At 44.1% G+C, this 14,519-nt stretch overlaps 1 protein-coding gene across 4 annotated transcripts in view; it reads right to left on the bottom strand.

Annotated features, from left to right (window-relative positions):
- Positions 1–14,519, bottom strand: part of LOC147440788 (pyruvate kinase 1, cytosolic-like) — a 59,019-nt gene that overhangs the window by 16,675 nt on the left and 27,825 nt on the right. The gene's annotated exons all lie outside the window — the stretch shown is intronic.

Raw genomic sequence — 14,519 nt, 5'->3', positions numbered from 1 at the left:
ATGTAACTTAGTTGCGTGCAAATGCTTTTTAGTCTATTGACTAAGCTAGATAAGCTTTCACCCTCTTGCATAACTAAGCTATAGAGTTGCATTTTAAGAGAAATCTTAAGAGTGTTTTGATTTTGCCCCAAAATTCCTCTCAAGTATCTCCCATCATGCTTAGCGGTAGTGGATTGGTCTAAATAGTGAACTATCTCTTCCGCTACACTTGTGAGAAGAATGCCCAATGTCACAAAGTGATGACGTGGCGAACAGCAAAAACCCTAATTTCTGCCAAAAACCCTAATTTCCGGAAATCGCGGAGGCGGATTATAATTTTTTGGAAAATGATGAGCGACGCAAATTTCGCTTTTTCTCTACTTAAATGAGAAAGAGAGAGAGAATGCTTTTGCTTTCATGTTTTGACTCTCTGTGAGAGAGAGAGAGAGAGAGAGAGCAATTGCTTTTGATTTGAAGCTTTTGGGGCTCTGCTTTTGGGCATCCCTTGTAACCTTTAAATTAGTGGTGAGGGCCTCACTTCTCAGAGCATCTAGACGCAGAGTCTGAGAGTGAAACCCTAACCGCTCTCTTGTACTTTGATGATTGATTAATTCAAAAAGAAATACCGAAAGGGGTGCCAGTCTTTGGGGCCAATATCTCTAGGCACGGAACTCCGCCGGGCCAGTGCAAATCTATTGTGATCTGTAAATTGTTTTGAAGTGGTTATTTGGTGCTGTCGCGGTTGATTCTTGACTTGGAGTGTACAAGTTTGTTACAGTGGTATCAGAGCACGGCCGATTTCTCTTTTACGAGAAATCCGATCCCCGAATTTTTTTTCCGCAGCACCTATGGCTTCAGGCAATGATCAGTCGACTCCTTCTGCATCTGGAGATGCGGGCTGGGATCACAACGAAGATTCAGGTAGAGAGTATGGCCCGCCTTGGCCTACTTAGGCGGAGCGGCGAGAGAGAGCAAAATATATGAACCAGACCTCTTTGAAAGAGGTACAGATGGAGTGGCAGAGAACCACAACACCACTCCCGAAACCCGCTCTCAAGAAACCTTCTGCCTCCAAGAAATATACGGAGAAGGAACTGGAGAACATGGTTGATGCACGGATTGCTCAGCTTTTTGACACGCAAAAGAAAGCCAAAAAGCACGGCAAAAAGCAGAAGAAAGGCACTGACTTCCCGGGATATTTGGGTCGTCGATCGACATTTGACAAGGCAAAGAAATTGAAGAAGCGCGTCAAGTTTGAAGACCTACCCAGTTCTTCTTCTTCTTCTTATTCTGACAGTTCTTCTAGCTCCTCGGATTCGAGCGAAGAAGACAGAAAAGGTAAAAAGCGAAGCAAGAAGCAACGCTTTGGAAAGGGCAAGAGAAAGGCAAAGAAGGCTAAATCTCGCCCAAAGACTGACAGTTCTACTGAGGACTCGTCTACATACAGCTCAGATTCCGATGACGGAAAGTTTTATGCGAACAAGAAGAATTTTTACAAAGCCAACCAGTATGACTTTCTCGAAGAAAAAAGCAAGAAAGTCCGAGAGTTTAAGGAAGGTGGCCACTCGATCAAGTTTGATACTTTTCAGGATACTCAGATGCTTCGAAGGCTTTGTCTTTTATTCAGCAGTTTGACATCGCTTTCGCGGAAGGACGCTATTCAGAGCACTCCAAGATTCAGAGAGCTACCTCTTACCTTAAGGGGAATGCTCGTACTTGGTGGTCCACGCTGAAATTTAAGAAGCTTTTTATTTCTTCTTGGTTGACGCAAGAATATGAACGAGATGTACGAGCTGCTTGGAACCATCTTCGGATGACCAAGAAAGATACAATCAATGCTTATTGTGAAAGATTCTGGAGCTCTTTTCTACCCGCCTCTTCATTCCAGAAGATCTCGTTCAAAGAACAGATTGACGGTTTACCTTGGGTCTACCTGCAGAGATCCGAGATCACTGCTTGGAACAAAAGTCAGCTTCTATTCAGGAGTTGATGAGTCATGCGAAGCGGGGCTCTGCAATTCACTCTAGCAGTCTAACCTACCCCACAGATGAGGTCACGACACAACGAACCGGACAGACTTCTGGGAATGAAAGTAGAAAAAGAAAGAGCAACCCAGAGAAAAAGGATGCACAACCCAGACTTACTCCTCAGGAGCGGACTCGCTACGTCAGGGAGGGGAAGTGCTTTGGATGCGGGGAAACTGGACATATCTCCGCGAAGTGCCCTAAACAGGCACAGAAAGAACAGAATGACAAGGACGACGAAAGGCGTGAGAGTTCGAGAGCAGCTGAGGACTGTGTACGAAAAGGCAAGATGAAAACAGGACTGGTTCCAGATTGTGTGGGTACTGATCCCGACACCATGGATGAGAGTACAGAACTTTGCCGAGCTTGGGGCAAAGTGAAAGATCAAGAGGCTCTGATTTTCTTTGATGGAGGAGCCAAGGCCAACTTCATTTCACCGGAATTGGCGGCGCGGCTCGAGATTACTCCCGATCGGATGGGACCACTTGCAGAGGCAGTTCTAGCGGCACCCGGCAGGGACGTAGCCATTACACCTGTCATTGGCAAACTTCGGTTGCATTGTCAGGGGTATTTGGTGCATGAGGACTTCTTCATAATGCCTTTGGAGGGTTGTGATGTTCTCTTAGGGATTCCCTGGTACCACAAGAACAACGCCGAGGTCGATTATCGGGCGAGAAAAGCGACTTTGACTACAGAAAAGGGCAGAACAATTGTACTTGATATTAAACTGAAGGGCGAGTCTATCCCTATTATATCGGCTTCGGCCATTTCAAAATTAATGAAATCCAGTCTGTTTGTTTACTCGATCTTTATGAAAGAGTTGAGTGATGATGATAGGACAAATATGTCTAAACTTGATAAAGAACGCCAAGATTTTCTACACACTCATGCCGATTGCTTCTCAGAAGGCTTGCCAGGAGAGTTACCACTGCTCGTCCTGAAGATCATACCATCGATCTAATACCTGGTAGTACACCACCGAACCGGCCACCCTACCGTGTGAGCCGAGCACAGAATGAAGAGATTATGAACCAAGTGAAACACCTCTTGGAAAAGGGTCTTGTCCAGCCTAGTACTTCACCGTATTGCTCTCCAGTATTGTTGGTTTTGAAGAAAGACGGATCTTGGAGAATGTGCATCGATTATAGAGCTCTCAACAAAATCACCATCAAGAACATATTTCCGATTCCTAGGAACGATGATATACTCGACAGGTTACAGGGATCCTCATGTTTTAGCAGGATTGACTTGAAGAGTGGATATCATCAGATCAGAATAGCACCGGGAGACGTCTACAAGACAGCTTTTCGGACGACTTTTGGGTTATTTGAGTTTTTGGTGATGCCTTTTGGCTTAACCAATGCTCCTGCGACATTTAATCGGATGATGGATAGGATTTTTCGAGAGTACAGGCTATTTGTTGGCACTTTCTTTGACGACATCATTGTTTTCTCCAAGAATGAGGCAGAACACAGAGATCATCTGCTTCAGGTCTTTCAGGCATTACGAGATCACAAGTTAGTGATTAATGCAAAGAAAAGTGAATTTTTCCTACCAGAGATACACTTTTTGGGACACATTGTGTCAGCCGCAGGAGTGCAAATGGATCCGGCCAAGATAGAGACTATCCGTAATTGGCCCGACTTGAAGAATGTCCATGAAGTTAAAAGCTTCTTGGGACTGTGTTCGTACTACAGGCAGTTCATACGAAAGTTTGCAGAGGTTGCTTCCCCTTTGCATATCTTGACACAGAAAGGAGTACCTTTTTCGTTGGGACCCCCAGAGGTGACTGCCTTTCAGACGTTGAAAGAGAAATTGACTACGGGACCTATTTTGACTTTGCCGGACTTGCAGAAGTCATTTGAAGTATTTTGTGATGCTTGTGGTCGTAGTCTGGGTGCGGTCTTGATGCAAGAAGGCCATGTCATAGCTTACGAGAGCCGTTTGTTCTCTAGGCCGGAGATGACAGCACAGATCTATGAGAAAGAGCTTTTGGCAGTTATCCATGCTCTTACTCAGTGGCGGCATTACCTACTCGGAGCAGATTTTACTGTCTTTACAGACCATCAGAGTTTGCGCTACTTCTTGTCACAGAAGCAGCTTTCGGAAAAACAGATGCGGTGGGCGAACATCTTGTCACAGTTCCACTTCCAGATTGTCCATGTGCAGGGACAGAAGAATGTGGTGGCAGATGCTTTGTCTCGAAAACCGTTGGTTTTGGCTATTTCCGCGATACATCATAGGAGCTTCGAGGATATGGTCGATTAGTATGCCACAGATACAGATTTTGCAAATATTTTCACACGGATACGGGATGGGGAGATAGTAGCTGGATACTCCCTTCGGGAAGGCTACTTGATGAAAAAGACTATGTTGTGCGTTACACAGCCGTTGAGGGAAAAGGTTATGACTGAATGCCATTGTCCACCTTTTACACGTCACCGCGGCATTGCTACCACCATGAAAGGGGTAGAGAGATATTTCTTTTGGCCGAGACTCAAGAAAGATGTGGAAGAGTTTGTGCGCAGTTGCTTGGTATGCCAGAAGGTCAAGTTTAACAGGCATAAAGCACAAGGATTGTTACAGCCTTTACCCATACCCACCCGCCCCTGGGAAAGTATAGCGATGGATTTCATTTTTGATCTCCCGAGAACATAGAGTGGTCACGATGGTATCTGCACTGTTATTGACAGATTTAGCAACCAAGCTCATTTCATTCCAGTGAAGAAAACAGTCAAGCCGGATCACTTAGCGAGACTGTTTGTGGCCCAAATTTTCAGATTACATGGCATGCCTGAGACAATTGTCTCCAACAGAGACCCCAGATTTACGAGTTTGTTTTGGAAGGCAATTTGGGAGAACATTGGCACACGGTTGCAGTTCTCGTCATCGTTCCACCCGCAGAGTGATGGGCAATCCGAGATTGCCAATTCAATGGTTCTAGATTTATTGAAGTCTTATATCTCAGATCAGAAGACTCAATGGGAAAGATATTTACCTTTGGTGGAATTTGCCTACAATAACACGATACACTCGTCGACGGGGAAGGCGCCATTTGAGATTGTTGAAGGTGCTGGAAAGGTTCCACCCTTCCCGAGCACGAAAGATAAGATCTTTGAAGCGGATGAATATACGCAAGATCTGGATACGGCTTTTGCCAAGGTTCGCGAGACTTTGCAGAAGTCTCAAGAACGACAGAAAAAGGCAACGGATCGCCATCGTCGCGACATGAAATTGAAGGAGGATGATTGGGTGCTCTTACGTTTTGAGAAGGCACGCCTACGAAAGAACAAGGGAAAGGAGAGGCTTTTTCCAAAGCTTAGTATGCGATACTACAGCCCTTTCCAGATTACTAAAAAGATAAATGAAGTCTCCTTCCGACTGAAACTGCCAGATACTCGGAGGATTCACAATGCATTTCATGTGAATCTCTTGAAACCTTTTAAAGGTGATGTGCCTGATGATGGGGAGCCTGATGAGCAACCCGAAGTGGAAGAAAACGAGGAGATCCTTGTTCCTGAACAGATTTTGGCACATAAGGATACGAAGAATAAGGGTAAAGTCCGAAGGCGGTTCTTGGTTAAGTTCAAGAATTATCCTGCACTTGATGCGAAGTGGATGGAGGAGGAGGACCTAGCAGATACTCCTCAGATTGTGAAACTTTACCTCGATGCTTTTGGTTTAGCATAGTCTACTCCAAATGGAACCCAGAATTCAGCTTGGCCGAAGATCTGGTGTAGTGGGATGCACAAGAGGGGAGTTACTCCACTCCTTTGTCAACAGATGCCTCGATTTTGATACTATAGTCACTGATGTCTCTTTGAGCTTCAGGGATACTGAGAGCTGACAGTATTCTGCTGGATGACTTTATGAATTATCCTGCACTTGATGCGAAGTGGATGGAGGAGGAGGACCTAGCAGATACTCCTCAGATTGTGAAACTTTACCTCGATGCTTTTGGTTTAGCATAGTCTACTCCAAATGGAACCCAGAATTCAGCTTGGCCGAAGATCTGGTGTAGTGGGATGCACAAGAGGGGAGTTACTCCACTCCTTTGTCAACAGATGCCTCGATTTTGATACTAAAGTCACTGATGTCTCTTTGAGCTTCAGGGATACTGAGAGCTGACAGTATTCTGCTGGATGACTTTATGAAATGGAATTCCTGATTATGATACTGATTTGTTCTTGACTTCTTGTGAGTGCAGGAACTGATAGCCGAAATGACTGCAGCATTTTGGTCTGATTGATCTCGAATAGACATGGTTGCAATAGGGATTAGTCAATCGGACATCGATGAGGTCCCGATTGGACCTAGATGTGATTGCTAGCTACATTGCCGATAAATCATGGTCTAAGATCCGAATGAATGTTGAATGTCATGTGATGTCCTGTGATGTCTGGTGATGTCCTGTGATGTCGTGTGATGTGACTGTCGATTTTGTACATGTGCTAGATGTGTGTTCCTAGTACGTAGGTACTAACAGTCAATGTCTGCTAAGACGGTTTATGGCTTTTGTCGGTTTTGCAGACGTAATCGCGGTCGATTACAATGCTTTCAAGAGGGGGGTATGTCACAAAGTGATGACGTGGCGGACAGCAGAAACCCTAATTTCTGCCAAAAACCCTAAAATTCCTGCAAACCCTAATTTTCGAAAATCGCGGAGGCGGATTATTTTATTTTATTTTTTTATTTTTTATTTTTTTAAAATTTCGCTTTTTCTCTACTTAAATGAGAAAGAGAGAGAGAATGCTTTTGCTTTCATGTTTTGACTCTCTGTGAGAGAGAGAGAGAGAGAGAGAGAGAGCAATTGCTTTTGATTTGAAGCTTTTGGGGCTCTGCTTTTGGGCATCCCTTGTAACCTTTAAATTAGTGGTGAGGACCTCACTTCTCAGAGCATCTGGACGCAGAGTCTGAGAGTGAAACCCTAACCGCTCTCTTGTACTTTGATGATTGATTAATTCAAAAAGAAATACCGAAAGGGACGCCAGTCTTTGGGGCCAATATCTCTAGGCACGGAACTCCGCCGGGCCAGTGCAAATCTATTGTGATCTGTAAATTGTTTTGAAGTGGTTATTTGGTGTTGTCGCGGTTGATTCTTGACTTGGAGTGTCCAAGTTTGTTACACCCAATGCTTTTTCATCCTTAATTTGAAGTTCACATTGTTGTGCACGTGAAGGTGGGTTCTCTTCATCAATATTAGATGTGATTATGCTCCATAACCCTTGCTTCATTAGATATCCCTTTACCTTAACTTGCCAAGTGTGGAATCCTACCCCATTAAAGATAGATAGATTATCATTACCCATAGTGTATGATGGTAGGTGAATATGCAATGGCAAGAGAGGTCCTATCAAGAGACTCTCTTCATGGTGTCTTGGCCCGTTACAATAGCATACAAATGAAGCAAGTAAAATGTAGCATATAGAGTTACAAAATGCTTGTTTTTGGGTTACCAAGTGCGGCAATGTATTGCCACTTCAAAGTAGGGTTGAAGCGTCCTTTTCCCGCTTTGTTGAAGAGTGTGGAATGATAAGAAATCAGCCTATTGCTCGCTGTTTTTGCTGATTTGAAATGTCCCCCTTTGTTGAAGTAGAATCGGCCTCGAACTAGTGATGTAGATGCTCCCGATTGATGTAGTCTTTGTCGGCAAGTGTCGTAGAGTGTTGCCCAAGCCTTAAGAGTGCTTAATAGAGCATAACAATAAGATTTAAGGGCCTGTTTTCCACTTTTAATTCTTTGATATGAAAACAGAGAGCTTAAAACTCATGAAAATGTGACTAGTTAGCTAGTCTTGCACTATTAATGTACGGAGCTTTAGGCATCAAAGGAGCATGAAATGGGGCTGATTAGAGCAAGTAAATGGACTGTTTTTGAAGAAAACACAACCATGGAAACTTCGAGAGCATTGAGATCAAGCTTGGGGCTGATGGAGAGCTGAAGCTTTCCATGAAAGCTTGGTGGAAAGAAGGAGAAGCTCCTAGAGGAGAGAGAAAGTAGGTGGTTGAATGAGCAAGAATCAAGTGAAGAGCATTTTCCACATGTCAAGGCCACTTGTCCACTTGCATGCCCACTTGCGAGGCTTGACTTTCTCCTCTTTTCGCTCTTCCAAAAACGTTTTAGAGAGAGAGTGTAAGAAAACCACCTAAAAGTGAATGTTAGTGTGTGCTAGTGAGCCCATGAGGGTCTTTAATGCTCTGATACCAGTTGTTGGGTTTTTAGGGTGGATACACACATGTAGCATTCATGTTATAGACACAAAATGAGGAGAGATGAGAGAGAAATAAAATGCCTATGCAAGAGGAGAACTTACAACATTGAAATGAACAAAATAACTAGTGCATAAGCAAAGCTTGTAAACTACAAGTGATGTCTAGAGCTTGTGGAGGGTGCCTTCTTATGTAAGCTCTCATGAGATGTTCTAGAGTGTTCTAGGGCTAGTTCCCACATGGTTAAGAGATGGAGTGAAGGCATGTGTTTAATCCTTACATGAACATCTATGTGTTTGGTACGAGCATGGAACATGGCATTCTTAGCCAAGCATACAGCACTCTAACTATCACAACCAAGCATTGGGGCATGAGCTCGAAGATCAAAAGTCCTGACAAGACGGCCAAGCCAAATGGCTTCTTTCGAAACTTCTGTGACTGAAATATATTCAGCCTCTGTAGTGCTCAATGCAACAATCTTCTGCAATCTTGAACACCAAGAAATAGCTCAAGTAGCCAATGTAAAGACATAGTCACTTGTAGACTTCCGAGTGTCAAGATCTCCTCCCATGTTTGAATCACAGAATCCCCGCACTAACAATCTACCCTTTCCATAACATATGCATGTGTCCTATGTATCTTTCAAGTACCTAAAAATGCTCTTCACTGCCTCCCAATGTGGTTTGCCAGGATTAGACATAAACCTGCTAACAACTCCCACTGCATAAGCAATATCCGGTCGTGTAGCAACCAAGGCATACATCAAAGAACCACAAGCTAATACATAAGGAACACCTTTCATAGCATGGGCAACTGCATCAGCTTTTGGGCAATCATGTTGGCGAAGCTTTGTGTGTGGTAGTAAAGGCACACCAAGAGCCTTAGCATCAGCCATATTAAATCTCTCAAGCACTTTCTTAATGTACTTGTCTTGAGAAAGGAATAAAAGACGCTTCTTTCTATCCCTTGCAATGCGCACACATTCATAGAGAAAACTAAATTCAACTCCTTTTTCAAAGCGTTCAAAGTTTCCTTATGCTTGCCTACAATCAGCATATCATCCACATACAGGACTAACACAATAAGACTACCATCAAGAGCCTTTTTAGTGTAAAGGCAGTGATCTGCATAGCTGCGTTTAAACCCATGCTTAAGCATAAAAGTATCAAACTTCTTGTACCACTGTCTAGGGGCTTGTTTCAGCCCATACAAGCTACGTTTCAGTTTGCATACCAAATGCTCTTTCCCTGGAATGACAAAGCCCTCAAGCTGCTGCATGTAAAGCTCCTCATCCAAGTCACCATGTAGGAAAGCAGTGATTACATCCATTTGATCCAACTCCAAATCCAAGAGAGCACATAAAGCAAATAAAACAGGGAGCGTAGTCATCTTCACCATAGGTGCAAAGAATTCTTGGAAGTCTATACCTTCCTTCTGTGCATAACCCTTAGCAACCAAACGTGCTTTGTACTTGGGTTTGTCATCTACACATTTGATCTTATGAACCCACTTGTTAGGAATCTTTCCTACCTTTGGGCAAAGGCACAAGTTCCCATGTATTATTTGCATACAATGATTGCATCTTAGATTTCATAGCAGTGACAAGCTAGCGGACTGATGACGTGGCAAACTGTCCACAATTTGTGCTAGCATGCTGACGTGACAAGAAGTCCGGAATTCCGTGTTTTGCGCTGACAGCTGCTAACGTGGCAAGCTGTACAGATTTCCACTGGCTGATTTTACTAGCAGATTTTCAGCCAATTGCTTTTGAGAGATTATTGCTTTGATTTACAACTTTTGGGGCTCTGCTTTTAGCATCCCTTGTAATGTTTATAAGTGACCCAAGAGGGCTCACTCTACAAAGCATCTGGACGTAGAGTTTGAGAGCTAGGACCCACGGGCAGTTGTACTTTGCTCAAAGATTTAATATATAAGAAATACCGAAAGGGACACCAACCTTTGGGGCCAATAACTCCAGGCACGGAACTCCTTCGGGCCGTGTCAACTCTCTCTCTCTCTCTCTCTCTCTCTCTCTCTCTCTCTCTCTCTCTCTCTCTCTCTCTCTCTCTCTCTCTCTCTCTCTCTCTCTCTCTCTCTCTCTCTCTCTCTCTCATTAAAGTTCAGTGTTATGAAGTTTCTATTCGTGTGTTGCTAGTGATTTCTCGCTTGGAGTGTCCAAGCCGGTTACACACACACACACACACACACAGTGTTGTGGGTTGAGGTCGAAGAGAGAGAGAGAGAGAGAGAGGGCAAACACTTGTGCGTAGACGTAGGCAAGAACCTTGCCCTGATACCAGTTTGAAGGGAGCGAAAGCCCTTCCGGATGCAAGCGATGCAAATCATTGATGTAGACGCCAGAGAGTGTGAGAGAGAGAACGCAACGCAAAGTTTGGGTAGTGTGATAATAATCACACGCTTTTCGATGTTATGTTTTATTATTATGAGGATACAAGGGTCGCTTAGGGGACCCTAGGGGTGGTTCACATCCAAAGAATAAGAGGGTATAAAATATACAATAGAGGTGGCCAAAGGGCCTTTAGGCCCAACCTCTCTTACGTAGTGAATCACGGACGTCCATACAATTGCCACGTGATCACCTTTTTCGCAAGAGATTCATTATGTGTGGATCGAGCTTTATTTATTGTCTTGGTGTCACTTGGGCCCCATCGGACGAGGTACCAAACTCTTCTTTAAAAATAGGCGACTTGGCAAGACTTTGCAAGTTGATAAAACTTCTTTTGCTGGTTTTGTTTCTTCTGCTGCTTCTCCTTAGGGTTTAGGTCTCTAGGTCGGAATCTGCAGGTTGGCTCCGTTCTTCAGTGGCTTGACACGTGAGCAGTTTGTGACACATGGGCCATGGCTCGCCCTATGGCATTCATCAGGGCATACCTTGCTCCCGACCCTCCCATGTACTACATTTTACACCCCCCCCCCCCCCCCCCCCCATTAACACAGGATGGAGCTAACTAGATTGATGCATTAGCATGGTTGTACTACCCTCAACATATAAACATGCACATATCCCTAGTACTAGAGCTCCATCCATCCCCATAAATCTCATCACCCACCATATGTCCTATCTTTTATTTTGTACCAATCTGAACTACTTTGTCTTTTTTGATAGATAGAGGACATACACACATGTATACTTGATTTGTTTATTTTGTACCAATCTGAACTATTTCGTCTTTTTCGATAGATAGAGGACATACACACATGTATACTTGATTTGTCTGCCTCACATAGACGTTTAAAAGCTCCCTCTCTCCCTCTCTCTCTCTCTCTCTCTCTCTCTCTAAGTATGGAGCCTGATTTACTTGTAATTTTCTGTGGTAAAAGCGCACATTTGTAAGGCCCCCATTATGAGGAAGTCAATGGCCGGTGGCCGGTGGCCGAATTCAAAAGCGGACTTGTCTTCTCAAGGGCGGCCACACATGGGCGGATTGGAGGGTCCGATTTGGACTTATTCGCACAAGGGCGGCTACACATGGCTGTCTCTCATAAGAGAGGGTAGCCCTTTTGGCCTATAAAAGGAGGCCATTTCTACACACATTTCATAGTGTGAAGTTGATGCAACAAGGTGAGTGTGAGGTGGTGAGAGTGAAGCAAGGCGAGAGCTCTATTAAGGGTATAATCCCTTTGTAAACTACTTCTTGTTTTGAAGTACTAAAGCCATTGAGTGGCTGCTTTCCCGTGGACGTAGCCCACATTGGGTGAACCACGTATATCATGTGTACTCTCTCTCTCTCTCTCTACTCTATAATCTCGTGTATATAAATCTCTCTCTCTCCATTAAGTAATCTACTCAATTATCTATTTAGCTACGTCTTATTTCCTAACAATTGGTATCAGAGCAAGGTTTGCTCGTAGCTAAATTATCTCAAGGAAAGGATTCCTTGAATTGAGTGGGAGTTATGGCGGAGGAAGAGAAGCTCAAGATTGAGAAGTTCAACGGCAAAAACTACCAACATTGGAAGATGCAGATTGAAGACTATCTCTACCAGAAGGACCTCTATTTGCCACTAGGCGGTCTTGCGAAGAAGCCCGCAACAATGGCAGATGAAGCATGGATTGTCCTTGATCGAAAGGCACTGAGAACAATCCGGTTAAGCTTGGCATCAACGGTGGCCTTCAATGTTTCGGAGATGAAGACCACGGAGGACTTGATGAAGTCACTTTACGACTTCTACGAGAAACCATCGGCATCCAATAAGGTATTTCTTATGAAGCGCTTGTTCAATCTAAGAATGCCAGAGAATGGTTCAGTTACAGAACACTTAAATGACTTTAACACCAGAGTTACCGGGGAACGCCCCCTAGCCCCCGTTCCGGCGTTCCGGGGGGCAATTCCCTTCCCGAACGTTCCGAAACGTCACGGAACGTCTGACGTTCCAGGTGGCCAGTGCAAACCGGAATGGCCGTTCCGAAACGTTCCGGAACGCCCCCGGAATGTTCCGGAATGCCCCTGGAACGGCCAACGGCTACAAACAAATTTGGCAAAAATTGAAAAAATTGAAGTAAATGTTTGGGCTTCTTTTTGAAGTGTGCAAGGCCTCAAGGACTCATAAAATGCACCCCCCTCCCCCTTTCTCTCCACAAGCTAATCCTCAAGGGTCAAGCTCTCTCCCTCTCACACTCTCAAGATCTCTCCCTCTCAAGACTCACTTTCTCAAGGCTCAAGGCTTCAAGCCTTCAAGCTCTCTTCCTCTCCCTCCCACTCTCTCAAATCTCTCCCTCTCCCTCACTCTCTCGAGTCTCTCCCTCTCACTCTCTCAAGCTCTCTCTCTCTCTCTCATCTTCATCTAGTCATAGCAAGGTTGAATGGTCTTCAAAACGAGTTTTTTGTGAGTATTAGAGTCAAAGCACTCTAATACTCCTTGTATTTAAACACAAGGAGCTAAAAAATACACTATTTGGGTGTTTTTTAACCTCCCGTTCCGTGCCGTTCCCGTTCCGGACCCCTAGCCGTTCCCCCGTTCCGCGGGGATTCCGTCGCCGTTCCCGTTCCGCGTTCCGGGTAACTATGTTTAACACAAACATAAGTCAACTTCGATCAGTGAAAATCAATTTCGATGACGAAGTGCGAGCTCTCCTTATACTATCATCTCTACCGGATAGTTGGGACAGCCTTGTGATGACTGTAAGTAATTCTATCTCTGGCACAAATACTCTTAAGTTTGATGATGTTGTGGGTGTTCTCCTAAGCGAGGAAATGCGAAGGAGAAGCACAGAGAATCACCAAGTGCTGCACTATCAATGGAAACAAGAGGAAGGCTTAAGGAGAGGTTCAAAAACCAAAAGGGTCGTGATCGCTCAAGGCGGAGCAAGTCACGCAGAAAGTCAGTTCTTGAATGTTGGAATTGCGGCAAGAAGGGCCACGTCAAGAAGGATTGCTGGTCCAAGAAGAAGAAGGAGACAGTCTCTCAAGACAACAAGCCAACATCGGAGGCCAATGTGGCAGGTAAAGTAGAGCAAGATGCTCTAATTCTCTCATTATACAATGTGTCTAATTCCTAGATAGTAGATTCCGGGGCATCATTCCATGCGACACCACACAAGCAACATTTCCAAGACTACACCAAAGGTAATTTTGGGTATGTATACTTGGGAGATGATGAAGCTTGTGAGATTGTCGGCAAAAGTAGAGTTTCTATCAAAACTGCTAACGGAAATGAATGGAAGCTTAAAGATGTTAGGCATGTTCCTTCTCTTTGCAAAAATTTGATCTCTACAGGACAATTGGACGATGAAGGTCACAACATTGCATTCGGAAACAAACGGTAGAAGATCTCAAAGGGATCTTTGGTGGTTGCCAAGGGTGAAAAAGTCGGTACACTTTACTTGTGTACTGTGAGCACGCAACCTTCAGCTTGTGCAGCAACTACAGAAGTTGACAGTGCGGTGTGGCACTACCGACTTGGGCATATGAGTGTCAAAGGAATGCAAATCCTTCAAACAAAGAAACTTCTACCAGGTTTGAAAGAAGTGAACTTAGAGTTCTGTGAAGATTGTGTTTATGGTAAACAAAAGAGGGTAAAATTTCAAAAATCAGGAAATGAAAGAAAAAATAAAAAACTTGAGTTGGTTCATTCTGATGTTTAGGGTCATGCAAGTACACCATCACTTGGTGGCTCATTGTACTATGTAACATTCATAGACGATGCGACTAGAAAAACATGGGTTTATGTCATGAAGAATAAATCCGATGTATTTTCCATATTTCAAAGGTGGAAAGCCTTTGTGGAGAATGAAACAGGTACCAAGGTTAAATGCCTCAGATCCGACAATGGAGGCGATTATTGCA

This window comes from Adiantum capillus-veneris, chromosome 15 (assembly GCF_014529385.1).
Source record: "Adiantum capillus-veneris isolate H3 chromosome 15, ASM1452938v2, whole genome shotgun sequence".
NCBI classification, from domain to species: domain Eukaryota; kingdom Viridiplantae; phylum Streptophyta; class Polypodiopsida; order Polypodiales; family Pteridaceae; genus Adiantum; species Adiantum capillus-veneris.
This window is presented reverse-complemented; position numbering and strand designations above follow the sequence as displayed.